Consider the following 11,348-nt stretch of genomic DNA (forward strand, 5'->3'; position numbering starts at 1 on the left):
AAGTTCTAATTCATTACCCAACTTTTTTTTTTTGAACAACACTCATTACCCAACCTATTTATACCAAAATCTTCATGAACCATCTCAACCATCTCATCAAACTTCAATCCTTCTTTAATGGTAAATAATTTACCTCCTGCTCTTGTATTCACCTTGAATCTCCATGATTCTTTATTCATCTTCCAGTCTCCTAAAACTCCAGACAAATGCAACATGATTTTCCTTAAAGAAAAATAAAACAGATTTATTGTCACAATAAAATAGAATCAGAATTAGAAACTGAAATATGATTCATGAATCTACAAACCTCTAAGAGGAAGAATCTGTGAAACTAAGAGAAAAATGAGAAAAGTTTCAGAAATGGCGAGGAGAAGAAGACGATACGCGTCTTGATTTCTTTTTTCTTTTCAAAATAATTAAAATAGATATTATGTAGATATATTAAAAAGATATTAGATAGATTCTGTATGATTTTTTTTAAACAATTTTTAAACAATATATTAGAAATTACGATTTAAAAAAAACAAATTTTAAGCAATATATTAGAAATATTAAGAATGGGCAATTAGGTAAATATATATATATATAAGTGTATTTTTCCAAAAATTTAAATAAGGGTGTAGTTTTCAAATTATAATCTTATTTGAGTGCATTTCTCCAAATTTTCTCTTAATTATTTTATCAAACATTATTAAAACTATTTATATATTACTTTAAAATATAATTTTTTATAATTTTATCACATTAGATTATATTTTAAATCGATTTAGCTTGGCCGGTTTGTCGTCTCGTCTCGCATGTGTCTATGTCCCACCGTCGTGAACGTATATCCGCCGCACCAGAGCGCTGCCGTGTCTGCCGTCTCGCCTCGCATGTGTCTCTGTCCCACCGTCGTGGACGCATCTCCGCCGGACCAGAGCACTGCTAGGTCTACGTCTTCTCTTCTCGCCGCCATCACATGTGCATCATCTGATTGTGGCGCACAGAGTGAGGCTAAGTCCAAGAGGATTGAATCGAGCATAACGACTTTAGTAAGCGATTGTTTCGTCTATATCGGGCTGGATCGAGTGATGCGGTTCGAGCATGATTAATCGAGTAGTTGGGTCTTCTCAGTTCGATCGACGGCAGCTGAAGATCCATCTTTTGGTGTGTTTTGAAAAATTGGTCCATGTTCTTTTGCATATTTTTGTTTTTGGCCCCTACATGTACAATAGTGCAGATTTTTCCTCATTTTTGGGCCAGAACTTCTGATTGTGTACTCCAAGCCCATATGTATAAAAAAAAATGTACATATACAATTTCTAATGACGTCTAAATGCAATATTTAAACACTTAAAATGACTAAAATAGATGCTTAATAATATACAAAACACAATATACCACTAACATTACCTAAAATAAATATTTTCAAGGATAAATATAAAAATATTTATATAATAATAATATTTTTCAGCTAACAAAACTATTGGATGTACAAAAATTCATATATTCAGCTAAACTTAATATTAGTTATGATTTGAATAACTGTTGGCTGGATAGAAGATTCTAAGTATAACTACCAGTTTTATTAGTTGTCGTTTAAAAAATTGTACAAATTGGAAAATCCTCGAAAACAATAATACACTAATATTTACTACTATTATCATCTATAATTTGCGCATATAGCTTGCTAACAACGTTATTCATCTCATCTAATAAAATATGTAACTGTGTACTATATTTGATGCTCATATAAATTGCTAACAAAATATGTAACAGTCTAATATAGTGTAAAGGATTTGGTTACAACTTACAACCATTCCGCATGTACAAGACTATTATAGAGAATGTTCATTTAAAAGGAGGAAATCGACACTAATGTTAGGGTGTATAGATTATTGGATGTACAAAAATTCATATATTCGGATAAACTTAATATTAGCTATAATTTAAATAAATGTTATATAACTAACAATTTTATCAGCTGTCGTTTAAAAATCTTACAAATTGGAAAATCCTCTGAAACAAAATACACTAATATTTACTATTATTATCATCCGTAATCTACTCATATAGCTTACTAACAAAGTTATCCATCCCATCTAATAAAATATGTAACCGTCTACTATATTTGGTGTTCTTATAGGTTGCTGAAAAATATGGTATCAAATGACCCACTTGTCTAGATCACACGATTGACAGATTCGGGGTTGATTCGCGAGGATGTTTCTATAAATCTAAAACGTTTGTGTCAAATCTAAAACAAACAAGAATGTCAAGGACCTTTCGTGCAAAAACATAGAAAGTCACCATAGTAGAGAACGTTATCTCTTCGCCGGATCTGGAGCATGATGGCGACGGCAAGGCTTGATTCCGAGCCTGACGACATCGGTAGAGGAAGACGACTGAAGATCCGGTGAGGGAGGAGTACGCTGTGTGAATCTCGTGACTGTCTCAAATGAGTGGCGGAGGCAGTGAACAAACAGGGTGGTCAATTGACCCACATCAATTATAAAATTTAACTTAATGTGAGTATATAGCTGTAACAAATATTGATTAATTAGTTCAATTTTTACAGTTTGACCACCTTGATTATTATGAAACCTCCGCTGCTTTTTATATAATCTAATTTTGACCCACCTAGATTTGGATCCTACCTCCGCCACTGAATCTGACGTAAACAGAGGTGAAAGGTGAAGCATGACCGTGAAAGGGATAAGTTTGGCGGTGACGATCTACATTTAAACACAGCAGTGGACATAAGAAGTCAGAGCTCAGGTCATGACGAGTCGGATGCGGTTATAGACGCTACCCTCTTCATGCGACGATGACTTAGCTCTTGAAAGTTGAAACTCCCCGAATTCAGCTTACTATTTACAATCACCAGCTTCGCTCTTCGATCTGGTTTGAGAGAGAAAAAACATAAAACAATTAGGAAATAAAAATATAGAAAAATAGGAAAGTAATTAATAATAAAGTAGGTTTGTGCAGAGTGAATAAGGTAGCAGTGGTATTATTAAAATTGAAAAGTAGAAAATTCATTAGTGCAAATTATTTAGTTATGCTGCATCATTTTAGAAGGGTGAACAAAAGAGGACATGTGTTCATCTCTGTGTATTTAAAACTTTACATATTTAGTTGTTTACGAAATACTAATCAAAGCCCACTAACAGCCATTATTTAAACTCCAAAACCTAATAACAGCCTCTCCCTTCTTCGATAACCTTTGTCTTCTCGACTTCCTAAACTTTCGACTCCGACACCAGAAAATGTTTAACGTTTCTTTTAAGTTTGATGACTAGATATTTATACAAACCATTAAAAACCGGACCCGCCGACACCGCCCACTACTTCAACTTTAATTTTTTGAAAAAAAATTTACCTGCTACATGGCGTTTACTCTAATATGTTAGAAACTATCCAATGTATCATAATTCAATAACTACACGAAATTTATGTTAATACATGTCACATATACGATGTATAATTAAATATGTTAAGAAGATTATATAATCTGGTTTAATTGATTTTAATCTTAGTTGTTGGGGTCAATCCGTAATATTATAAAGTTAAACCTGACTAACAATATCTGACTCGATCTATCCATCCCTTAGACCTGATCCGGCATGACCCTTCTTCTCCAAATCTCGATTTCATTAGTTTTAGGGTTCCAAATTTTTTTTTTTGGAGGTTTAAAAAAAGAGAAAGAGAGAGATTGAGAGATAATTGAGAGACAGAGAAAGGTCGTCGATTTCTAGGTTTGTAAGTGATACCACTCAAACTACCATAAGGAGTGATTTATACTCTCTCAAATAAGAGGTCGAGTTGTAGTAATTAAGGATCGAATTCACATGAAGCTAGGGAACCTAGGGATTCTAATATAATTTGTTAAGCAAAGATGTTTTAAGAGTTTTAAAAGTAATTGCAGTTTTATATTGAACAAATGTTTGTTCAATAGCAGGTTTTTGAGGTTTTGGTGCTTAAAAAAGAAATAGCTAGACTTAGAGTTTTTATTCAGGAAAGTTGGAATTATAATCCTATAGATGTCTAATGAATTGCATGCATGATAATGTAAAGCTCAACTATGTGATCAACAAGTCTTTCGGTTCTTGCGGGCATTGATTATTGTATATTAACTAGATCTATGATCTCAACTCTCGTTATATTGATCTATAGAAAGTGTCGATCGATATTCCAATGGGCGTATCGATCGATACTCCTTTTGCACCGTCAATCGATTATTCAAGTATGATATCGATCGACGCGCTCTAGTCAAGCTTTATGAGCAGGTTGAATGAATGCTTACTAAGCTCACTAGATCAGCTCTCGTCTTGCTCATAGAAAGAAACATAGCTCTATTAGAATGTTTTCAGGATGAGAATTAAGCTATGGCTTTTATCAATCAATCCAATGGCAGGTTCTAGGTATCTAATCTAGACACATGCATTAATGAACAATCCTAAAGATGATTATCAAAACTCAGAAATCTATAGTTGGGCCTAATCCCTCTTAACCTATTTAAACCCTAAAATCTAACAAAAGAACTACTCAGACATGGCTAATCAATTCATAACAACATTTAAGTATAAAAACTTCATAGAATAAATAATATAGATATCAATGGAGTTCCAATCACAAATTATAACTTTGGATTTTCTCTCTTATCTATCAGTAAAACAATGAAACACAAAGAAAACACTCTTTCCCTCTAACATGGCGGCAAATCTTATATAATTAGGGTAAAAACTCGTCAGGGACAATCTTGTAAAATAGTGAAATCTTGTGCTTCAAGTCGGCTGTGACCAAACATGCTTTTTGCGCGCTCCGATAGTCGATCTCGATGGTCATCTTGGGTGCTTGCTCCAAATATCTCCAAAATGCTCTAAAATCATCACTTGTCTCCAAAACATTCTTGATCTTATAAATATAATAAATAGACTTTATAATAATATAATAATTAGTAAAAACACCTATAAACTATGGATGAAAATGGGTCAAATCCATAGTCTATCAACTCCCCCAGACTTACCCTTTTGCTTGTCCTCAAGCAAAACAAACATGCAGTCTCTCTGAAAAAAGTTATTTAAAAACAGTAGGGACTCACATGATTTAAAACTTAGAATCATCACCTCTACAATATTGCAATCCACATAAATCACAAAAGTACACCATACCATATCCTAGCTTAGCAACCAAATTCATCTAGCCAACAACTTAGCATAATCTTGTCTTTCATTCCCCTCTACCAACCTCATTTCTTAGAATAAAATAAAAGTGAAGGCTTTACCTTGGGAGTATCGATCACAAGATTCTAGGATTTTCAAACAAGTATTTGGACCTGCAGGTAAACATTAGTTCCTATCCTCTCTCTCTCTACTAATTTTCTCTCTTGGTCAAAGTCTGCTTATATGCAAGATCATTAACCAAGATTGGACAGGCTTCCATGAATCAAGCCTTAATGGTGGTTGCCACCAAGTCCTGTTCACTTCTTTTTGACCTACATCCTAGGATTATTTGTGAAGCAAGCCTTAATGGTTGTAGCCACCAAGTTATGTTCTAATCCTTTACCTATGAAATTCTTATGAAGCAAGCCTTAATGGTTGTAGCACCAAGTCCTGTTCGAATTCCTTAGTAATAAATCTCTAATATAATAATAAATATATATTTTTTAAATATAAAATCTATATTTCGAAAATAGAGAGAGAAAGGGTGATAAATCTATATACACAAAGCTTTACCTTCCAGACTTGTTTGAAGAATCCGATCTCATGTATACCAAGCCCAAAGACAAGCAATTGTCTCAAGTTTAGTGTTGGAGGTCAGCTTTGGTTCCTTCAAAACAATCTTAGCAAGAGTGGATAGTTGACAGGTTGATCCACTTTAGTATCTTTAGTACTATCTGCAATCAGTAAGTCTAGAATTGTGCTAAAGAGTAGTTATATATCTAGCAAAATCTATAAGTTCATAATCCCTTTTTTGACTCAATAATAACTTAATTTGAAAACATTTTTAATAAGACTAATAAGTAAATAAATATCAGTAAACCTCCCCCTAGACTTAAACTACACTGTCCCCAGTGTAAATTCAGTCGGAGTTATGGTTAAAAATAAATCATAAAGACTCAATGTAACAAGTAGGAACGATATACCAGACCGGTATAGATGTCGACCGATGTAAGGATGTTGATGTCGGTCGACGCAGGTAAGGCAATGTCGATCGATGTCGACTTGTTCGCGTCGGTCGATACATATGGTAATTGTCTACTCTGATCTTCTATTTGTTTTGTTTTTCTTATGACCTGCAATAATTAAAAACTAACATAAATAGTAAATTAAGAAAAACTGAATAAATATTACCTAATAGTGGGTTGCCTCCCACTCAGCGTTTTGTTATAGTCATTTAGCTTGACTTTGGAGGTGTTTTGGCTAGTAGTGTTGAGAACTGGGACTTGTTGAAAAACAAGTATCCATCTCTTCTTTGCGCTTGTTTAACAATGTACCAGTGAAGTCTCTCATTGCTTCATCCCCTCTGCGCCCTTTATCCTTCATTGCTGCAGTTGTGTTTTTAATCCTCTGGAATCTTTCACCAAGACTCTCAAGGTTGAATTGATGTCTGGTAAGTGCGGCGTAAGTGTCAGCTGAGATCTCTTTTCCATGGTAAGGTGTGTTGGACATGCCAGAGGTCGTCTTTGAAACTAGCCGGCCTCAGTTTGTATCACTGTCGATCGATGTTGAATTGTGGGTGTCGATCGATTTGTTGTTGCGTCTATTTGATATCGATGCTTCTGGTCGACGCACAATGTAACTCTGAATCTCCACCAACTCCCCTTGTATAGCATCGACCTTGGAGGTTAATGCACTGATTGTAAGATCCATTTGGAAATAGATGTCATCACATCTCCCATCAAGCCCCTCCTCTGTAGTTTCCAGAGCTTTATAGATCCCTTCTACCAACTGATCTATCTCTTCTCTGGTGTGGAAATTCGGTTGAGACTTCATCGTGTGTGGGCGTGGCGGATTGGTGTCGATCGATGCGGCCAAACGGTTGTCGATCGATGTGTTATGGCGTCTGGCGAGCGATGGTGATTGTCTGTTGTCGATCGATTGGGGTTGTCTTCTGTCGATCGATGGAGGTCGAGCAACGTCGGTCGCGTTCTGAATTCTGGCTATGTCTTGCTTCATCTCCTCCATGCAAGTAGTTAACCAACTGATACTATCATTTAATGGATAGTAGACACCATCAAGCTTCATCTGGAAAGCTTCTTTGTTCCTCTCGTATTCACCACATACTCCATGGAACATCTCATTGATCTCATATTTTGTGTAGATCTTTGGTACCAATTGTGTCTGTGTGAATGAGCTAGCATGTTTAGGAAGACATATGTAGGCTGGTTCATCTCTTGAAGCTCTTTCCAGAAGTCTTCTGATATCCTTGGTGTGAACAGGAATGGTGTGTCCATCTAGATCTCTGGCAAATACGCGATCATCTCTGTAGACTCTATACTCATCTTTCTCTTCCCAGTAAAATTTCATGTTACCATAAATGTCATAGGCTCTTTTGCTGAATTCTGGCTGTCTGGTGACCGTTGGGACGTCTATGTTAATCGATGGATGGGTTGTATGGCGAGATCGTTGTTTGAAGCTGTTTTCTATGCCACCAGCTGTGTCATAGAACTCCTTTGTAGTCTTTTGTTCGCGGTTGCTGCGTTGATGCATGAACAGATTGTCTGCTCCATTGGCTGTCTGAAGGATATCTGCAATATCTTCTTGAGATACGTGTAGTGTGTGGCCGTCTATGGCTTTTGCGTATCCATTAGGGTCTCTGAAAATACCAAATTCGTCTGGAGTTAGATACTGGTTATCTAATTTATCTTTTTCGCTTATAGTGGTTTTCGGTATTGGATGGTTGTCGATCGACGTTTTATTGTTGGTGTCAATCGATTATTGAGGAGGCCTGTCGATTGATTGCTGATGACGAGTGTCGATCGATTGACTGGAACGAGTTTTTTCCCAAGCAGCTTCTGCTTGAATCTGATCCGTATCATCGCGCTTTTGCATGTTGAGTAGTTCCTCGTCTATGAAACTATCTTGTAGTTTATCTGCTCCTGGTGTGTAGGTTAATGTTTCTACTGAAAAGCTCTCGTGGTGGTGTTCATCTGCCCAACTACCAATCGAGTAGTCTCTATCTCGCACACGGTTGAAGTCAATGTCGACCGATTTGTAGTAGGCAGTGTCGGTCGATGCTCGCTTTCGGCATCATTGTTTAGGTTGAGTGTCGATCGATGGCAAGCTTGTAATGTCGAACGATGGTACGTTCCTTTTCCAAGAGGAATGATGTAAGAGTTTATCTTCCTCATCAAGGATGGCTCTGTACTCAATGGCTCGTTCCTCCTCGAAGTCTTCATCATACTCGTCTGTATGCATATTTCGTCTTGTGTAAGCGTCAATAGTGGGGTTGTAGTAGTCATTCTCCCAATCATCTGGACTGCTATCGACCGATTCGTCATGTGGTATGTCGGTCGATTTCTGGTGACCACTGTCGATCGATGTTGCTGTGTGAGTCTCAATCGATTCTGAATATTCAGTTTCGTACTCATCTCCACAGTGGCAAGCTACAATGATTCTTGGATCATTGATTCTTCTGGAGATCGTCTGTGGCTTCTTGACTGGGATAGGTTCGTAGTGGGCATTAGGATCGATGAGTGTTAGACACAACTGGTTGGTTTGCAAGTTGCAGACTGCTCCCACTGTTGACAAGAAAGCTCTCCCAAGTTGTAGAGAAGAGTTCCAGTTTAACTTGATGTCCAAGACATGGAAATCAACTGGAACTAGGGCATTACCAATATGCACCTCCAGGTCTCTCACAATTCCTCCTGAGTTCTTCTGGAAACAATCCACAAAAGTGAACAATTCCTGCGAATGCTCCACCTACAGACCCAGATGGTCTGCCATAACCTTAGGTAGGATGCTGACTGATGCTCATGTGTCGCACAAGGCATGTGGAAATTCAATACCCTTCACTGTGTATGGTATTGCAAATTGCCCAGGATCACTCTTCTTCTTCAAAGTAATCCTTTTCCTCAACTTTTCTCTAGCTTCACAGAACATTCTCCTAATGTCTTCTTCTTTCTCTATGGTTTCTCTGAAGAACATCCACAATCTGTGGCTGTAATAAGCTTCTTCGAATGGATTATGTAGAGAAAACCTGAAGACTCTCTTTTTGGAAATGTTCCTTTTCCTTTTTATTAGCCCCCTCTTCAGATGTTTCACCACTTTTTCATTTCTTCTCCTTAGGTATCTTCCAGTAGAAACCCTATCCTCTTCCATAGGATCATCTCCATCATCTGAAGGTGTCCTGACAGGCTCCGGTGGTTGTTCTGAAGGTTTAGGTTTGGGCCTGAGTGCGTTAAGCCGTACCACATCTATCTTCGGCATCTGCACTCGGTAGGTAATAGGGGCTCGTCGATCGATAGGCGGTGATGGCTGTCGATCGATATTAGATTATGAGTGTGGATCGACATTGCTGTTGGCATGTCGATCGATTCGAACTTTGTCAGGGCTAGGCGGATGGGTGTTTTGATGTGTACGCCTCATGAGTTAGAATCTTCACGACATTGCAAGACGCGGTTGACTTCGTAGGCGTTGTCGATCGATGCTCTGGTACTCTTGTCGATCGATTTGAGTTGGTGTATGTCGATCGATGTTCGGTGGCTGGTGTCGATCGACACCAATGTGACTCGCCGAAACTCATCAAACTTTCTACCTCGAAGTCGCCTTCTTGCAGCTTTTCTTCCTTCACCACTTGCCAAAAGTAATCCTCTATAATGGGATTCACGTGGTGCTTCATCACATCATCCCCAACTCCTCTTGTTGAAACTTTCTGCATCCTAATAGCATCTCCTGTCTGCACCACCTGTATCTCCATCTTCTTCACATGAGAGCTCAAAGTCTCAAACTTTGTGTTCATGTTGGTGTAGACAGAATCTATCTTCCCATTGAAGTCCACTGTCATTCACTGATGTGCCTTAAGAACCCTATCAAGCATCTCTTCAATCTTGCTCTCTTGAGTAGGCAGCGGTGGCTTATGGTAGTAGGAACTTCCAAAATTCTTATTGTTGTTGTAGCTGTTGTTGTAGGGTTTCTGGTACTGCGAATTTTGGTTGAAGTTACTCATATTTCCATAGGAGTTTCTATTTCCGCCCTGGTTTCCTTGGAATCCAGCTCCACCAATGTAGTTTACATCTTCTTCCTCTGCTCTACCCTCTACAGCTTCTGCATCTTCAACAAAGCTAACCTGCTTCTTGAGAAGCTTGTGAACACTGTCCAGTTTTGCCTTCACCTCATCCATCTGATCATTCCCTAGGATGGTGGCAGATCTCTTCCTCTCAAAATCAGTGTTCTTGGTGTTGTTGCTGGATGCTAAGTTTCCAATCACCTTAACTGCCTCCTCTAGATTCCTGGTGTTGAAGTTTCCATTGCTGAAAGCATCAAGAGCCATCTGGTACTGCATCGCGATGCCTCTGTAGAAAGTACTGAGTAGCTGTACTTCATTGAATCTGTGGTGTGGACAATCTCTCTGGTAAGACTTGAATCTGATCCAAGAGCCCCTGAATGATTCTGCAGGCTCTTGAGTGAATGTAGCAATCTTGCTCCTCAAGTCTTCAGCACGCACCTCATCAAAGAAATTGCATAAGAATGCATTCTTGATGCCGCTCCAGGATTTAAGAGATCCTGGTTGTAACTGCTTGAGCCAATGAAGAGCTTCTCCAGCAAGTGAATATCTGAAAAGCTTGCATAATAGGTAGTCCTCAGAGACTCCCTCGACTCTAATAGCAGAAATCAGATCCTCGAACCTCTCCAGATGGTCCATAGGATGCTCGTGGGATAGTCCATGGTAGGGTAGCTGTCCCACAAGTGTGTAGTACTGCGCTTTCAACTCAAAATCCCTCTCAATGGTGGGAGGAAGGATGGCTGATCTGTTGGTGTAGTAGCGATCTGGACGGTTGTAGTCAGCCAAAGTCCTGGGTTGCGCAGCCTCATCTACAGGTAAGGTAGTACCTGTAGTAGTAGCATCAGGCTCAGGGTTGCAGCCCCCTGAGCATATATTCTCTGACCTGCTGCATTACGCAGATGACCCTCCTGGTAATGCAGGTCTCCATTGTTGTCCCGAACAAGTATCAAAGTCGCAACCATGTCTCGCGGTTCAGTATTGATCGATGTCCGAGATGGAATGTCGATCGATGTCGGGTGAAGGGTATCGGTCGACGGAAGGTTTGTGTTGTCGATCGACAGGGGTGAGCGAGAATCGGTCGACTGAACTGGTGTCTGGGTCGACGGTGGTTGAGCAGAATCGAGCGACACGAAAGTGTT

The 11,348-nt window shown here is 38.7% G+C and overlaps 1 long non-coding RNA gene across 1 annotated transcript; it reads right to left on the reverse strand.

The window, feature by feature from the left end:
- Positions 1 to 2,514: 2,514 nt before the first annotated feature.
- On the reverse strand, positions 2,515 to 3,475 carry LOC111212874. The gene is made up of 2 exons (XR_002663133.2): positions 3,174 to 3,475; positions 2,515 to 2,880 (listed from the first exon to the last, which is right to left on the reverse strand). It is a non-coding gene; the product is annotated as an uncharacterized LOC111212874 (long non-coding RNA).
- Positions 3,476 to 11,348: the final 7,873 nt, after the last annotated feature.

The sequence above is a fragment of the Brassica napus genome, chromosome C2 (genome assembly GCF_020379485.1).
Source record: "Brassica napus cultivar Da-Ae chromosome C2, Da-Ae, whole genome shotgun sequence".
Lineage (NCBI taxonomy): Eukaryota > Viridiplantae > Streptophyta > Magnoliopsida > Brassicales > Brassicaceae > Brassica > Brassica napus.